This window comes from Panulirus ornatus, chromosome 22 (assembly GCF_036320965.1).
Source record: "Panulirus ornatus isolate Po-2019 chromosome 22, ASM3632096v1, whole genome shotgun sequence".
Taxonomy (NCBI): Eukaryota; Metazoa; Arthropoda; class Malacostraca; order Decapoda; family Palinuridae; genus Panulirus; species Panulirus ornatus.
This window is the reverse complement of record NC_092245.1, coordinates 4,820,475-4,838,543: the sequence shown is the minus strand read 5'-3', so window position 1 is coordinate 4,838,543 and position 18,069 is coordinate 4,820,475. Positions and strand designations below refer to the sequence as shown.

Below are 18,069 nucleotides of genomic sequence, written 5' to 3'. Positions count from 1 at the left end.
TTCGCTTACAACCATTCTTCAGCTGTCACGTGCAATGTACTGAACCACAGCTCCCTATTCACTACCAAGCTCCACAGACCTTTCCATGGTTTCCTCTAGTGGCATCACATGCCCTAGTTCAACTCACTGACAGCATGTCAACCCCTGTATATCACATCATTCCAATTCATTCTATCCCATGCATGCCTTCCACATTCATGCATGTTCAGGTACCAATCACTCAAATCTTTTTCCCTTCATCCTTCCATTTCCAAACTGGTCTCCCACTTCTTGTCCCCTCCACTTCTGACACATACATATTCTTTGTCATCCTCGCCTCTCATTTTTTCCACATGTCCAAACAATTGTCGCTCATACCCTCTTCAGCTCTCTCAACCACACCCTTTTCATTACCACACCTCTCATGTACACTTTTATTTCTTACTCGAATACATTTCATTTCCAACACTTCTACTCTCCTCCCCACACCCTCACCTATTGCTCATGCCTCGTATCCAAACAAAATTGTAATGACTAACATATCCCTGGGGATAGGGGAGAAAGAATACTTCCCACGTATTCCCAACGTGTCGTAGAAGGCGACTAAAAGGGAAGGGAGCAGGGGGCGGGAAATCCTCCCCTCTCATTTTTTTTTTTAATTTTTCCAAAGAAGGAACAGAGAAGGGGCCAGGTGAGGATATTCCCTCAAAGGCCCAGTCCTCTGTTCTTAACGCTACCTCGCTATCGCGGGAAATGGCGAATAGTATGAAAAAAAAAAAAAAAAAAAAAATCTTTAAACATACCCATTTTGACCTCCCAGATAATGACCTCTCCTTCAACACATTCTTCAATGCTCCTAGAACCTTTTCCCCCTCACCTATCCAAGGACTCACTTCAACTTCCAAAATTCCATTTGCTGCCATGCAGCAGTCACAATCATTCTAACTAACCTGTCTCTCTACCCTGCTAAACCCAATAACCCTGTTTTAATTCACAGTTACTTTCAACTTCCTCCTTTCACACACTCTCCCAAAATCAGTCAACAACTTCTGCAGTTTCTCACTTGAATATGCTACCTGTGCTGTGTCATCAGCAAGCAACAACTGACTCACTTCCTAGGTTCCCTCATCCCCTACTGACTGCATACTTGCTCTTCTCTCTGAGACTCTTGCATTTAGCTCCTTAACCACACAATCTGTAACCAGATTAAACAGCAACTCACTCTCCCCTCTTCCTACTCACATACATTCTGAACACACATGATTTCTTGTTGAGAACTGCTTCTAGGAGCTTTCTGCTGACACCATACATTCTTAAAACCTTAAATAAGTTATCTCTGTCAACCTTATCATCATTATCAATAATAGCATCAAATATTTTTTTTTTTCTTTTTGCTTTGTCGCTGTCTCCCGCGTTTGCGAGGTAGCGCAAGGAAACAGACGAAAGAAATGGCCCAACCCACCCCCATACACATGTATATACATATGTCCACACACGCAAATATACATACCTACACAGCTTTCCATGGTTTACCCCAGACGCTTCACATGTCCTGATTCAATCCACTGAAGGCACGTCAACCCAGGTATACCACATCGATCGAATTCACTCTATTCCTTGCCCTCCTTTCACCCTCCTGCATGTTCAGGCCCCGATCACACAAAATCTTTTTCACTCAATCTTTACACCTCCAATTTGGTCTCCCACTTCTCCTCGTTCCCTCCACCTCCGACACATATATCCTCTTGGTCAATCTTTCCTCACTCATTCTCTCCATGTGACCAAACCATTTCAAAACACCCTCTTCTGCTCTCTCAACCACGCTCTTTTTATTTCCACACATCTCTCTTACCATTACGTTACTTACTCGATCAAACCACCTCACACCACACATAGTCCTCAAACATCTCATTTCCAACACATCCATCCTCCTGCGCACAACTCTATCCATAGCCCACGCCTCGCAACCATACAACATTGTTGGAACCACTATTCCTTCAAACATACCCATTTTTGCTTTCCGAGATAATGTTCTCGACTTCCACACATTCTTCAAGGCTCCCAGATTTTCGCCCCCTCCCCCACCCTATGATCCACTTCCGCTTCCATGGTTCCATCCGCTGCCAGATCCACTCCCAGATATCTAAAACACTTTACTTCCTCCAGTTTTTCTCCATTCAAACTTACCTCCCAATTGACTTGACCCTCAACCCTACTGTACCTAATTACCTTGCTCTTATTCACATTTACTCTTAACTTTCTTCTTTCACACACTTTACCAAACTCAGTCACCAGCTTCTGCAGTTTCTCACATGAATCAGCCACCAGCGCTGTATCATCAGCGAAGAACAACTGACTCACTTCCCAAGCTCTCTCATCCCCAAAAGACTTCATACTTGCCCCTCTTTCCAAAACTCTTGCATTCACCTCCCTAACAACCCCATCCATAAACAAATTAAACAACCATGGAGACATCACACACCCCTGCCGCAAACCTACATTCACTGAGAACCAATCACTTTCCTCTCTTCCTACTCGTACACATGCCTTACATCCTCGATAAAAACTTTTCACTGCTTCTAACAACTTGCCTCCCACACCATATATTCTTAGTACCTTCCACAGAGCATCTCTATCAACTCTATCATATGCCTTCTCCACATCCATAAAAGCTACATACAAATCCATTTGCTTTTCTAAGTATTTCTACATACATTCTTCAAAGCAAACACCTGATCCACACATCCTCTACCACTTCTGAAACCACACTGCTCTTCCCTAATCTGATGCTCTGTACATGCCTTCACCCTCTCAATCAATACCCTCCCATATAATTTACCAGGAATACTCAACAAACTTATACCTCTGTAATTTGAGCACTCACTCTTGTCCCCTTTGCCTTTGTGCAATGGCACTATGCACGCATTCCGCCAATCCTCAGGCACCTCACCATGAGTCATACATACAGTAAATAACCTTACCAACCAGTCAATCATACAGTCACCCCCTTTTTTAATAAATTCCACTGCAATACCATCCAAACCTGCTGCCTTGCCGGCTTTCATCTTCCGCAAAGCTTTTACTACCTCTTCTCTGTTTACCAAATCATTTTCCCTAACCCTCTCACTTTGCACACCACCTTGACCAAAACACCCTATATCTGCCACTCTATCATCAAACACATTCAACAAACCTTCAAAATAGTCACTCCATCTCCTTCTCACATCACCACTACTTGTTATCACCTCCCCATTTGTGCCCTTCACTGAAGTTCCCATTTGCTCCCTTGTCTTACGCACTTTATTTACCTCCTTCCAGAACATCTTTTTATTCTCCCTAAAATTTAATGATACTCTCTCACCCCAACTCTCATTTGCCCTCTTTTTCACCTCTTGCACCTTTCTCTTGACCTCCTGTCTCTTTCTTTTATACATCTCCCACTCAATTGCATTTTTTCCCTGCAAAAATCGTCCAAATGCCTCTCTCTTCTCTTTCACTAATAATCTTACTTCTTCATCCCACCACTCACTACCCTTTCTAATCAACCCACCTCCCACTCTTACAAATATCATCATTATGATTATTATCATTACATAACCTCAGGACCTTTTATAGAGGGGCTTCTAGAACTTCAAGACAATCATCAGCAGAAGGGAATGGATGGACTCCATTTGAATCAGTTCTTCAACAAGACTGGCACTGTCATCATGTGACTATAACACACACTTGCAGAAGGTGCCTTCCATCCTTGGTGTGACCAAAAGCAGGTGAAGACCATTAACATCACTCATACAATGTGAAGGGAATACCCATTCTCCCCAAAACACTTCCATTTGAATACGTGTTGTAGAGTGACTAGAACACATTCTCAAATGCTACACTGACCTTTAAAGACCTTTGATTCTCCTTTTCCTTATTATATATTGTTTCCACGACTAATTTTCTAAATCCAGTGTTACTAGACTCTGCTTGCTCAAGGTTACACCATGAATGAAAAGTCACCTCTCTCTTAATGAATCCCCTTCTATGGGTAGTGCAACCTTGGGCTGTTGCAAGCCTTTTGAAAGTTTGTTGTTAATATCAGTATTCTTTTATGGTAACTGGTCCTGTGGTAATAATAAAAAACAAATGTAAAATTTTGTCTATCCTGTTTAACTTCTTAGCCTCTTTCAAGTTTCATGAAACTCATTTTTTCCCCATATTCTATTTCTTGAAGCAAGCAACTAAGAAATGCTTCACTTATAAGTGTCAAATGTACAAGCTGTCATTCATTCATCAATCACTGGAAAAATATTTTTAAGTTTCTGGGTTTTTCAAGCTTAAAAGAGTGATGATAGTCCATATATAAAAAGCTATAGGAACATTCCAAATGCAATGGTGCCAAAAGTCAGACAAGACACGGATGATACTAGTCCTCTAAGCTGCTTCCTTGATTTCATCAATGTAATACTGACAAAAAAAAGTAAATAAAATGCAACTAACCATTATAAGAATTCCTTACAAAATGCTCCTGCTGAGTTGTTGGGTCTTTTACATACAAATATATGGGGATTATCAATAAAAATCAAGTTCTTTTGGCACTGAAGTAATGTCTGAGCAGATTCGTACGCAACATGAATAGTGGCTCCAGTGGCTTCTTTACAAGTGCTACTAAATGTCTAGACCAAAGTTCACCAGAGATGCTTCCAGCTTTGGCTAAAATCATCCTAATATTCCCATGAATCACAAAAGTGTTTAGTTGTGTAAAACTGTACCGAACAATGAATTACAATTCCAGGCCTTACCAGGTCTACCTACTGTTCTAAATGCATCAGAGAGAACTATACTGTTGGTTTTTGTTTTTCCTAATAGTACACAAAAGACCTAACCCTAAGTGCAAGGCATGACACACACAAACGTAATACTGTTAAAACGTTACAATGTCTCAGACATTACACAAATTAACTATCTCCATTTGGCACCATGTGAAAGTAAACCATTAATGGAGCCATTCAAAATGAATGATTAATATAAACCATATTTTGCAATACATATGAAACAAGTACTCCCTGCATGTTGTGGAAGATGACTGAAGGGAGTGGGAGTGAGGGTTGGAAACCCTCCCCTTCTTGTGTTTTAATTTCCAAAAGATGGAACAGAAGAAGCAGCCATGCAGGGAATGCTCATCCTCCTCTTTTTCTGTGGCCACCCATCAGGGATATAGATAGGCAGACTATGGCTGTTTATAATGTTTATGGATGGGATGCAGAGGGAAATCAATGCAAGGGTCTTGGAAACAGGAGCAGGTATGCAGTCTGTTGTGGGTAGGGACATAGGTGAGTTACTGGTTGTCTAGTGATGATACAATGCTGGTGGTATAATCAAGTGAGAAACTGCAGAAACAGGTGTCTAAGTTTGGGAGTGTGTGAAAGGAAAAAGTGTTGAGAGTAAATGCGAGTTATAGTAAATGGCAGTGAAATGAGACAGGTTATTTGGAGTGCAGGATGTACCTCTCTAATCTGGTGCTCTGTGGTCCAGCATCTCCCACAGTCTGGCACATTTTGAATCTGCTGCCATTATTTTGTGGATCTTGCCACCGGCAGTGCTGTTAGCAGTGCTATGGTGCCAAAATCGTTTATAATGCAGCCAAACTAATCAACTGTCCTGTTTATTTCTTATAGCCCCAGAACGAGTGTATAATGCTGATGAATCTGCCCTGTATTGGCATCATATGCCATGAAAAACCCTTGCCCAAGATATTGAGGCATCTCCATCTGGAATTAAGGATTCTAAAGATAGGGTAACAATTCTTGGCTGCAGCAATGCTGTAGGAACACATAAAATCAAGCTGATGGTAACTGGTAAGGGTGTTCACCTGAGGGCCTTTAAAGGGGTCAATTTCTGATTTATGGCATTTTCTGTGGTCCAGCAATGGCAAGGTCCCAAGGCTGCTGGATTAGAGGTACAACCTGTATGAGTTTGAATGGAGAGAATTTGGAGGAAATGGAGTGTTTTAGATACTGGGAGTGGATGTGGCTGCAATTGGACCCATGGGAATACAAATGAGCAATGGGATGGGTGAAGGGACAAAAGTCATGGGTGCACTGAGGAAAGTGCAGATAGAGAGGTCATTATCTTTCAGAGCAAAGATGGGTATGTCTGATGGCACAGTATTCTTGTTAATGATGTATGGAAGCAAGGTGTACACTTCAGACAAAAAGGACAGGACGAATGTATTGGAAATGAAATGTCTGAGGATAATGCCTGGTGCAAGGAGGGTTGAATGAATGAGAAATGACAGGGTGAGAGAGAGGCAATGGTAAGAGAAGTATATACGAGAAAGATGAAGAGGATGTGTGTGCTGAAATCATTTGGACATGTGGAGAATATAACTAAAAGGGTATACATATCAAAATTGGATCGAAGAAGGAAAAAGGGGAAACCAAGGAAGAGATGAAAGGAAGGAGTTAAGAGTGATGCCTTGAAGGGTTGGAGCCTGAACATGCAGGAGGGTGCAAGTCATGCAATGGAGAGAGTGAAATGGAGTGATGTAATTTACAGGCACATATGCTGTTACTGGGCTGAACCAGGGCATGTGAAGAAGTTTTGGAAACCATGGAAATGTTTGACAAGCCTGGTTGTAGATAAAGGGCTCTGGTTTCGGTGCAATATAGATGACAGATAAAGTGGATGCGAGTGACTGAGGCAAGGTATTTGTCTGTTTCTAGCACAACCTCATTAATGTGAGATATGGTGAACACACGAAAAAACAGTATCCTCCCTGGGAGTACATGACTTAAGCACATCAGTATCCATTAACTATGAAGCTTATTTAAACCCTTGTGCTGATTAGTCCTGGTATAGGTTTCTATCATGTGACTATGAAACATAAGCACTGTACTTAGTTCCCCACCAGGAGTCAGCTTGATTACAGCTCATTTGCACAGCAGTGTCTAGCCCTCAATTCAAACGCTTCTTTGGTGCTCATCTAACTTATAGCAAATGACTACACCACATCTGCACATTTTCAATACTAACTATACCTACTTCAGCACATCTCCAGCACTAGCTATGTTCATATTAGCAAATCTCTAGAGCTAGTTACGTCCACAGAAGCTATCACAGTGACCTATCCATAACCCTAAGCTGCTGACAAGCCATTTACAGATATGACAATCATATGCTAAAGTATTTGACAGATTATTAAATCCAACAGTGAGAGCATGACATCTTGCAAGACTTGCTGGTGTAGCTAGAAAGCCCTTGTTTCAAGTACTGTCTTTAGAAGAGTTATAATTCTGTAACTAATATTCATTATGATAGTCCCCAGTGTCAATAAGTAAATGAACTTGAATAGCTACATTTATGGTGAAATCTAGTGCCAACCTCACCTGATATCACATTCTTCTCACCAGCACTACAAACAAGGACCAACAGGAGCATGCCACATGAGTTATCCTGTGACCACTTACCCATCCTGATAACATTCCATTTAGCCCATCCAATCAACATAACTAAAAAACTAACACAAACTACATGAAAACAGACTGGCCAGCCTATGCACTATACACATAAATGAAGCTCCCAAATTTCAGTATAGATTATTTTCCATTCCTTGATCATACCATATCATACCAACAAAATCACTAGCCAAGCCAGCAACATATACGAACCACAAAGCCAGATATAAATATAACACAAATTTCTCTCCAAAAGTTAAAAATCTCATAAAGCACAGAAAACAACCCAAATACAACCAATCACTATCAAAAGAAATAAGAAAACAAATCCAAACTCTAAATAACACCATCAATAACCTAATCACTAAAAGACAAACTGAAAACTGGCATTCCTTCCTCAACACACTGAATCACAGGAGTCAATGCAACCAACTCAGACACACATTACAGATTATCCAATCTTACTGCACCAGTCCCAATTCATTAAGTACTCCTGACCCATGCCAATGAAATCCCTTTTCCCAAAGAACAAACCATCATACTCATGAGACACTACTAAAAAAATCAGCCACAATACAACCACACCCCTAAACAGTAAAGTCATGAAAAATCTACATTACAACCATCCAGATGCAACTACCCACATCCTCCTCTCCCATCGATACAAGCAATGCAATCAAAAATTTGAAGAACTCTTCTGCTGAAGGCCTGACAATATATCAAATTTTCACATAAAACACCATAGCCCAATAGTGATCCAAGCACTTTCAGATATCTTCAACTAACCTAAATCCCTCCAAAGCCCCCCATGTGGACAATCTGTGGTTGTTTGGCATCACCTTCATTCCTGACTCTAAATTTATGTGCTACTGATGAGCAATCATTTTCTTACACTTGTTCACACGTAAGTACTTAACAGTAAAAATATGAAATACTAATAACACAATGAAAAATAACATGTCCTGTTGTTGCTCAAAAAGTCTCGGATTTTGGAGCATTTTGGATTTCAGATCAGGGATGCTCAACCTGTAGTATCTTGTTTCATGGCATAGCATTATTGATGCAAGGTTGAAGTTCATGGCAAGACTGTCTTAAAGCATGGTATTGGGCTAGAATATACGTTCTGATTCAGTGTATTATACAAGTTTAACAATGTCATGAATTCTGATCGTTTAGAGGACTTGCGATTCATAACAGCCTATTCATTGTCTTCACAGCATTCGTGGCCTTCCCATTTCACTGTGGATATCTAGGACTAGATGTACAGTGCTAGGGTCTCTGGTACTCCATGTCAGGCAAAGATGTCCTGAATCTCACAAATCACTTCCTTTGATATGAGGCTGCTTACTCGGAATACTTCTCTGTAATAACTGTAATAGTCCACAAAATAACCAGTACATCAAGAGCATCAAAAAGACAAATGTCAGCCCCTACCTTAGATCAAGGGTGAGGATCAAATCATAACTACGAAGAGGTTCCTTGCCTAGACTTCTTTTCCCCTTAGACAAACAACACATTGGCTAATGAGTGCTTTTAAATCTGTTGACATACTAAGTCAGAGGAGAAGCTCTCTCATATAATGCAGACAACTTTCTACCCCAGTATAATCTCAGTATGCAATGTCCAGCAATTCCATGCATCAAGAGATTGGGACTATTACCCTGTTCCCTCTCAAAAATGCCTCAACTAGAATTTCAACTTTTGCGGGACTAACCTGATAATCAATATGTATAATGGTTGCAAAGCTTCATCCTCTACTGTATGTTTTGGATTTTCCGAGCCTTGTTTTCACTCCATCATACTGATCTGGTACGTCACTGTCTAAAGCATGTTAATTGCTATCAAGTCCTTCAGACAGTCAGATAGGTATGAACAGCTACGAGTATCTGCCAAAAACCATATTCTTTCATTTAAGCTATATCACATGTAAACTGCAGTTTTGGAGAAAAAGAAGCATTCATTACAGTCATGCTGGGGCTGTTTACAAGTTCCTCTTAAAAACTGATTCTAAAGGTGGGCAATCCATCTGTGTGGGGACTGACTTGTGCCCAAACAAAACAAACACTCTCAGACGCATTTGCAAGCTAAGACAATAGAAAGACTCCTTTATCTGTGCACACTGCTGCTCAACACTTGTAAGAGCAAGAGATGCAAGTAAGAACAGCTGACCCTCCTGGATAAGTACAATGCCCAGTCCAGTTTGTCATGTATCACACAGCACAGGAACCTTGTCCTTAATATGACTGCCACTGAGCACTCTACCACACGAAAATGGTATCCATTTCATCAGTTCCCTTAGAGGTTTGGTTATGTCTGCCAGCCTGGGCAAAAACTGAATAAATACTGAATCGTTCTAAAATCATTCTAACTCAGTTGGCGCAGGCATCTCCTTATAGGCTTTAACTTTCTGAATGCAGGTTTAACCCTTCTGGCATTACCATATGACTGGTAAAGGCTCCTTCTCTAAGTGTGAGCTGATTCCCATGCTACATGGAGCTCCTCACAGCTGCATAAAAATTGTAGTATGTCCTCTCAGTCCTGATCACTTTCCCTTCAGTCTTACCACAACTATAAACAGTGAAACTGTCAAATACAGCTTTAACCCCTAGCAAAGCTTATACTAGCTAATGAATATGATGCTGGAAGAAATTCCAAATAGCATCCACAGTCATCTGTCTCTGCAGAAGGGGGTATTAAATGCAGTCAAGTAGGAGCACTGATCTTCTAGTTGTAAGTGCCAAAAACCCTGCTTCATGTGAGATCCTCAGATCTAGACAAATCCACATCTTTACATTTTTACTAGTGATGACACCTAGTATGTTGGCACTTCAGCTGCAGAAATGATTACCAGCTCTTCCAAGTGATCTAGCTCCTTTTGCAGTTGATAATGTATAACTGCTGATAGTTGGCAGGGGAACATGTACTGAGGGCAATGATTCACCTACCTGAACATATGACATAGTCAACTTTCCTGCTGATCAGTAAAACACCTGTGGACTCTGTTGCAGCAGTGCATCTGTCCTGTCTCCTACACTTTTCCTCCTTTTCATTAATTTCCCTTCTTCCACAAATACATAACAAAATGCACTCATACACTGATGACTCAACACAGCATTCTTCCTGATCCTTTAATTCTGCTCCTTTTCTCACCTGATCTGCATTTCATCTAAACAACTTCCTCAATAAACTCAGACTAGGACAGGATATGTTAGTGGGGTACATGAAATCTGGTTAAGTTTAAAGCCTCCATTATCCCAGTTTCTATCCATCTGTCCATCAAAAATTCCTCACAACCTTCCTCTCTCATTCTGTATTCCAACTCTCACCTCAATCAATATGCTAGGTATTGATGTAACATCCACTCTATCTTGAAATCCCCACATTATAGAAATAGCTATGTCTGTCTCTAAGAAACTGAGAGTCCTGTTTGAATGTTGAAATTCCTTTTTTTCAAACAGTTCTTCCATTTATATAAAGGAATGATCGATCCTTATATGGAGTACTACTCTCACACCTGGGGTGGTTCTAGCTCTGCATCCTTACTTGACAGAAATGAGTCAAAAATGGTCTGATATAAACTCTCCCAAGCTAACTTCAAAACTTGACCTGCTTTGCCTTATGCTGCATTGTTGGTTAACTTTCCCTCTTCTATAGGTATTGCTTTGGTTTTCGCTCCCAAGAGCTACCTGCATGTGTGGCCCCAACACTAGTTGGATCACACAATACTTGGTACGATGCTACATCACATGATTACTGTGGCCATTGGCAACTAAGAGTGGGCTGTTTTGATTATTGTTTCTTTCCCTACACCTCAAAGCTTTGGAACTCTCTATCCTCTCATATCTTTGCCAACCACTATATCATTGCACATTTCAAAAGACAGGTTTTTCACTTCCTCTAAAATTAACAACAAACCTAATGACACCTGCTTTGTAACCTAAGACTGAATGATACTGTTTACCCCTGATAAGTTTACAATCTAGGTGCACTCAATCCAGATGTACTCAACAAACTTATGCCTCTGTAGTTCGAAGTCACCATTATTCCCTTTGCCTTTAAACAGTGGTACTATACTTGCTTTCCTCCAATCCTCAGGCACTTCACATTATCTGTAAATACAGTGAATATGCTTACCAACCAATCAACGTCAATGTAACCCCCCTTCTTGCTAAATTCAACTGCAATACCATCCAACCATGCCACTTTGCCACATTTCATATTCTGCAAGGCTTTTACCACCTCTTCTCTCTTCACCAAACCACTCTCCATGACTCTCTCACTTTGCATACCACCCTGACCAAAACACCCAACATCTGCCACTCTACATCAAACACATTCAACAATCCTTTAAAATACTCACTCCATCTACTGTTATCAACTCCCCTTTTGCCCCCTTCACCAATGTTCCCATTTGTTCTCTTGTCTTTCACACATTACTTAGCCCCTTCCAAAACATCCTTTTATTTTCCCAAAAGTTTAATGATACTCTCTCACTCCAACTCTTATTTGCCCTCTTTTTCAACCCCTGCACCTTCCTCTTGAGCTTCTGCTGCTTTCTCTTATACATCTCCCAATCATTTGCACTCATTCCTTGTAAATATTACCCAATCACCTCTGTTTTCTCTTTCATTAGAAATTTTACTTCATCATCCCACCATTCACTACCCTTTCTAGTCTGCCCACCTTTTGCATACCACATTTATCTCTTGCACATGCCATCACTGCTTCCCTAAATATCTCTCATTTCTCACCCCTCACCTTCATTTGCTCTCACCTTTTGCTATTCTACACTCAATCTCTCCTAGTATTTCTTCACATAAGTGTCCTTTCCAAGCTCACTTACTCTAACCACTCTCTTCTCCCCAACAGTGTCACCTCTTTTTCGAAAACCTCTACAAATCTTCACGCTTGCCTCCACAAGATAGTGATCATACATCCCACCAGCTGCCTCTCTCAGCCAATTTACATCATAGAGTTTCTCTTTTACATGCCTGTCAATCAATATGTAATCTAATAATGTCCTCTGACCATCTCCCCAATTCACATACATATACTTGTGTATATCTCTGTTTTTAAACCATGTATTCCCAATCACCAGTCTCTTTTCAGCATGCAAGTCCACACACTCTTCACCATTTCCATTCATAAGACTGAATACCCCATGTGCACCAATCATACCCTCAAATGCCACATTACTTACCCTTGCATTTAAATCTCTCATCACTTATATCCAATCTCGTGCACCACTGCTGCTTACACACTCACTCAGCTGTTCGTTTAACACTTGCCTCTCATAATCTTTCTCCTCATGGCCTGGTTCATAAGCACCAATAATCACTCACCTCTTGCCATCCACTTCCAGATTTACCCACAACAATCTAGAATTTACTTCCTTACACTCTATCACACACTCCTAAAGCTCCTGCTGCTTCAGAAGTAGTGCTACTACTCCTTTAGCTCTCGTCCTCTCACCAACCCCTGACTTTACTCCCAAGACGTTTTCAAACCACTCTTCCCCTATACCCTTGTGCTTTGTTTCACTCAGGGCCAGAACATCTAGGTTTCTTTCCTTAAACACACTACCTATCTCTCATCTCTTCTCATCTTGGTTACATACATACACATTCAGACATCTCAATCTGAGCCTCTGAGGAGGATGAGCATTACCCACTTGACTCGTTCTTTCGTTTACTCTTTTAGTTACATAAAAAATAAAAATTTCATTTCCCTTTAGCAAGCTGCACTTTAATACACTAACTTACTGCAGTTGTTCACTTCACATTGTTATCCACTTTCTTTCTTACAAATTGAGTGTCCTCATAAGGAAACAGATAAAAGAAAGAATTTTTTTTTAAAAATTATTTACGTTAGCAACATTCCTTTACTTGATTTGAATCTGGGAAGCTTCTACTCCCAAACTTCATTTACAGCAAAAAACTCTGGCACTCCTGAAGAGAATATCTAATTCATATACCACTCAAGGGCTCCTTGAGGATGTGTGGATCAGGTGTTTGCTTTGAAGAATGTATGTGAGAAATACTTAGAAAAGCAAATGAATTTGTATGTAGTATTTATGGATCTGGAGAAGGCATATGATAGAGTTGATAGAGATGCTCTGTGGAAGGTATTAAGAATATAAGGTGTGGGAGGCAAGTTGTTAGAAGCAGTGAAAAGTTTTTATCGAGGATGTAAGGCATGTGCACGTGTAGGAAGAGAGGAAAGTGACTGGTTCTCAGTGAATGTAGGTTTGAGGCAGGGGTGTGTGATGTCTCCATGGTTGTTTAATTTGTTTATGGATGGGGTTGTTAGGGAGGTGAATGCAAGAGTTTTGGAAAGAGGGGCAAGTATGAAGTCTGTTGGGGATGAGAGAGCTTGGGAAGTGAGTCAGTTGTTGTTCGCTGATGATACAGCGCTGGTGGCTGATTCATGTGAGAAACTGCAGAAGCTGGTGACTGAGTTTGGTAAAGCGTGTGAAAGAAGAAAGTTAAGAGTAAATGTGAATAAGAGCAAGGTTATTAGGTACAGTAGGGGTGAGGGTCAAGTCAATTGGGAGGTAAGTTTGAATGGAGAAAAACTGGAGGAAGTAAAGTGTTCTAGATATCTGGGAGTGGATCTGGCAGCGGATGGAACCATGGAAGTGGAAGTGAATCATAGGGTGGGGGAGGGGGTGAAAATCCTGGGAGCCTTGAAGAATGTGTGGAAGTTGAGAACATTATCTCGGAAACAAAATGGGTATGTTTGAAGGAATAGTGGTTCCAACAATGTTGTATGGTTGCGAGGCGTGGGCTATGGATAGAGTTGTGTGCAGGAGGGTGGATGTGCTGGAAATGAGATGTTTGAGGACAATGTGTGGTGTGAGGTGGTTTGATCGAGTAAGTAATGTAAGGGTAAGAGAGATGTGTGGAAATAAAAAGAGCGTGGTTGAGAGAGCAGAGGAGGGTGTTTTGAAATGGTTTGGGCACTTGGAGAGAATGAGTGAGGAAAGATTGACCAAGAGGATATATGTGTTGGAGGTGGAGGGAAAGAGGAGAAGTGGGAGACCAAATTGGAGGTGGAAAGATGGAGTGAAAAAGATTTTGTGTGATTGGGGCCTGAACATGCGGGAGGGTGAAAGGAGGGCAAGGAATAGAGTGAATTGGATCGATGTGGTATACCGGGGTTGACGTGCTGTCAGTGGATTGAATCAGGGCATGTGAAGCGTCTGGGGTAAACCATGGAAAGTTGTGTGGGGCCTGGATGTGGAAAGGGAGCTGTGGTTTTGGGCATTATTGCGTGGCAGCTAGAGACTGAGTGTGAACGAATGGTTCCTTTGTTGTCTTTTCCTAGTGCTACCTCGCACACATGAGATGGGAGGGGGATGGGATTCCATGTGTGGCGAGGTGGCGATGGGAGTGAATGGGGGCAGACAGTGTGAATTGTGTGCATGGGTATATATGTATGTGTCTGTGTATGTATATATATGTGTACATTGAGATGTCACATATATCCTCTTGGTCAATCTTTCCTCACTCATCCTCTCCATGTGCCCAAACCACTTCAAAACACCCTCTTCTGCTCTCTCAACCACGCTCTTTTTATTTCCACACATCTCTCTTACCCTTACGTTACTCACTCGATCAAACCACCTCACACCACACATTGTCCTCAAACATCTCATTTCCAGCACATCCATCCTCCTGCGCACAACTCTATCCATAGCCCACGCCTCGCAACCATACAACATTGTTGGAACCACTATTCCTTCAAACATACCCATTTTTGCTTTCCGAGATAATGTTCTCGACTTCCACACATTCTTCAAGGCCCCCAGGATTTTCGTCCCCTCCCCCACCCTATGATCCACTTCCGCTTCCATGGTTCCATCCGCTGCCAGATCCACTCCCAGATATCTAAAACACTTCACTTCCTCCAGTTTTTCTCCATTCAAACTCACCTCCCAATTGACTTGACCCTCAACCCTACTGTACCTAATAACCTTGCTCTTATTCACATTTACTCTTAACTTTCTCCTTCCACACACTTTTCTAAACTCAGTCACCAGCTTCTGCAGTTTCTCACATGAATCAGCCACCAGCGCTGTATCATCAGCGAACAACAACTGACTCACTTCCCAAGCTCTCTCATCCCCAACAGACTTCATACTTGCCCCTCTTTCCAAAACTCTTGCATTTACCTCCCTAACAACCCCATCCATAAACAAATCAAACAACCATGGAGACATCACACACCCCTGCCGCAAACCTACATTCACTGAGAACCAATCACTTTCCTCTCTTCCTACACGTACACATGCCTTACATCCTCGATAAAAACTTTTCACTGCTTCTAACAACTTTCCTCCCACACCATATATTCTTAATACCTTCCACAGAGCATCTCTATCAACTCTATCATATGCCTTCTCCAGATCCATAAATGCTACATACAAATCCATTTGCTTTTCTAAGTATTTCTCACATACATTCTTCAAAGCAAACACCTGATCCACACATCCTCTACCACTTCTGAAACCACACTGCTCTTCCCCAATCTGATGCTCTGTACATGCCTTCACCCTCTCAATCAATACCCTCCCATATAATTTACCAGGAATACTCAACAAACTTATACCTCTGTAATTTGAGCACTCACTCTTATCCCCTTTGCCTTTGTACAATGGCACTATGCACGCATTCCGCCAATCCTCAGGCACCTCACCATGAGTCATACATACATTAAATAACCTTACCAACCACTCAACAATACAGTCACCCCCTTTTTTAATAAATTCCACTGCAATACCATCCAAACCTGCTGCCTTGCCGGCTTTCATCTTCCGCAAAGCTTTCACTACCTCTTCTCTGTTTACCAAATCATTTTCCCTAACCCTCTCACTTTGCACACCACCTCGACCAAAACACCCTATATCTGCCACTCTATCATCAAACACATTCAACAAACCTTCAAAATACTCACTCCATCTCCTTCTCACATCACCACTACTTGTTATCACCTCCCCATTTGCGCCCTTCACTGAAGTTCCCATTTGCTCCCTTGTCTTACGCACTTTATTTACCTCCTTCCAGAACATCTTTTTATTCTCCCTAAAATTTAATGATACTCTCTCACCCCAACTCTCATTTGCCCTTTTTTTCACCTCTTGCACCTTTCTCTTGACCTCCTGTCTCTTTCTTTTATACATCTCCCACTCAATTGCATCTTTTCCCTGCAAAAATCGTCCAAATGCCTCTCTCTTCTCTTTCACTAATACTCTTACTTCTTCATCCCACCACTCACTACCCTTTCTAATCAACCCACCTCCCACTCTTCTCATGCCACAAGCATCTTTTGCGCAATCCATCACTGATTCCCTAAATACATCCCATTCCTCCCCCACTCCCCTTACTTCCATTGTTCTCACCTTTTTCCATTCTGTACTCAGTCTCTCCTGGTACTTCCTCACACAGATCTCCTTCTCAAGCTCACTTACTCTCACCACCCTCTTCACCCCAACATACCTATACATTGAGATGTATAGGTATGTATATTTGCGTGTGTGGATGTGTGTGTGTGTATACATTGTGTATGGGGGTGGGTTGGGCAATTTCTTTTGTCTGTTTCCTTGCGCTACCTCGCAAACGCGGGAGACGGCGACAAAGCAAAATAAAAATATAAAATATTTATAATACTTAATCCTCTTCTCCCGTGTTAGAGGTAGCACAAGGAAACAGACAAAAGAATGGCCCAAACACACCCACATACACATGTATGTACATAAACACCCACACATGCACATATACATACCTATACATTTCAATGTATACATACATATACATGCACAGACATATACATATATAAACATGCACATATTCCTACTTGCTGCTTTCATCCATTCCCGTAGCCACCCCGCCACACATGAAATTGCACCTCCTCCCTCCCACTAGAAAAAGACAAAACAGGCCACATTCGTTCACACTCAGTTTCTAGCTGTCATGTGTAATGCACCGAAACTACAGCTCCCTTTCCACATCCAGGCCCCACAAAACTTTCCATGGTTTACCCAAGATGCTTCACATGCCCTTGTTCAATCCATTGACAGCACGCTGACCCCGGTATACCACATCATTCCAATTCACTCTATTCCTTGCACACTTTTCACCCTCCTGTATGTTCAGGCCCTGATCGCTCAAAATCTTTTTCATTCCATTCTTCCACCTCCAATTTGGTCTCCCACTTCTCGTTCCCTCTACCTCTAACACATATCCTCTTTCTCAATCTTTCCCAACTCTCTCTCTCCATGTGACCAAACCATTTCATATTCTACTCCTCCTATTAATTGTACATATTAAGCTTCATGAGCTACAGATCCTCCAAGTATAGAAAGAAACAGTGATCATTGTTTGGAACTCTTCATACAACTACTGGGTTTGAATGTGATAAAAACCTGGGAGTTGACATCAACCATGAACAGTCACTAGAATCCCACATTATGAGAATAGTTAAGGAGACAAACTGTTCACTAGAAGAGCTTTGAAAGATATGGATCAACAATAATTTAGCAAGCAGTTCATACCCTACAGAGCCCAAAACTATCATATGCTTGACAAGTTTTGTCATCATTTGTATATATATTATTATATTTATATATTTACCTCCTTCCAGAACATCTTTT

At 41.3% G+C, this 18,069-nt stretch overlaps 1 protein-coding gene across 5 annotated transcripts in view; it reads right to left on the bottom strand.

The window, feature by feature from the left end:
- LOC139756506 (uncharacterized) overlaps positions 1-18,069 on the bottom strand; it is a 202,044-nt gene that overhangs the window by 64,690 nt on the left and 119,285 nt on the right. The gene's annotated exons all lie outside the window — the stretch shown is intronic.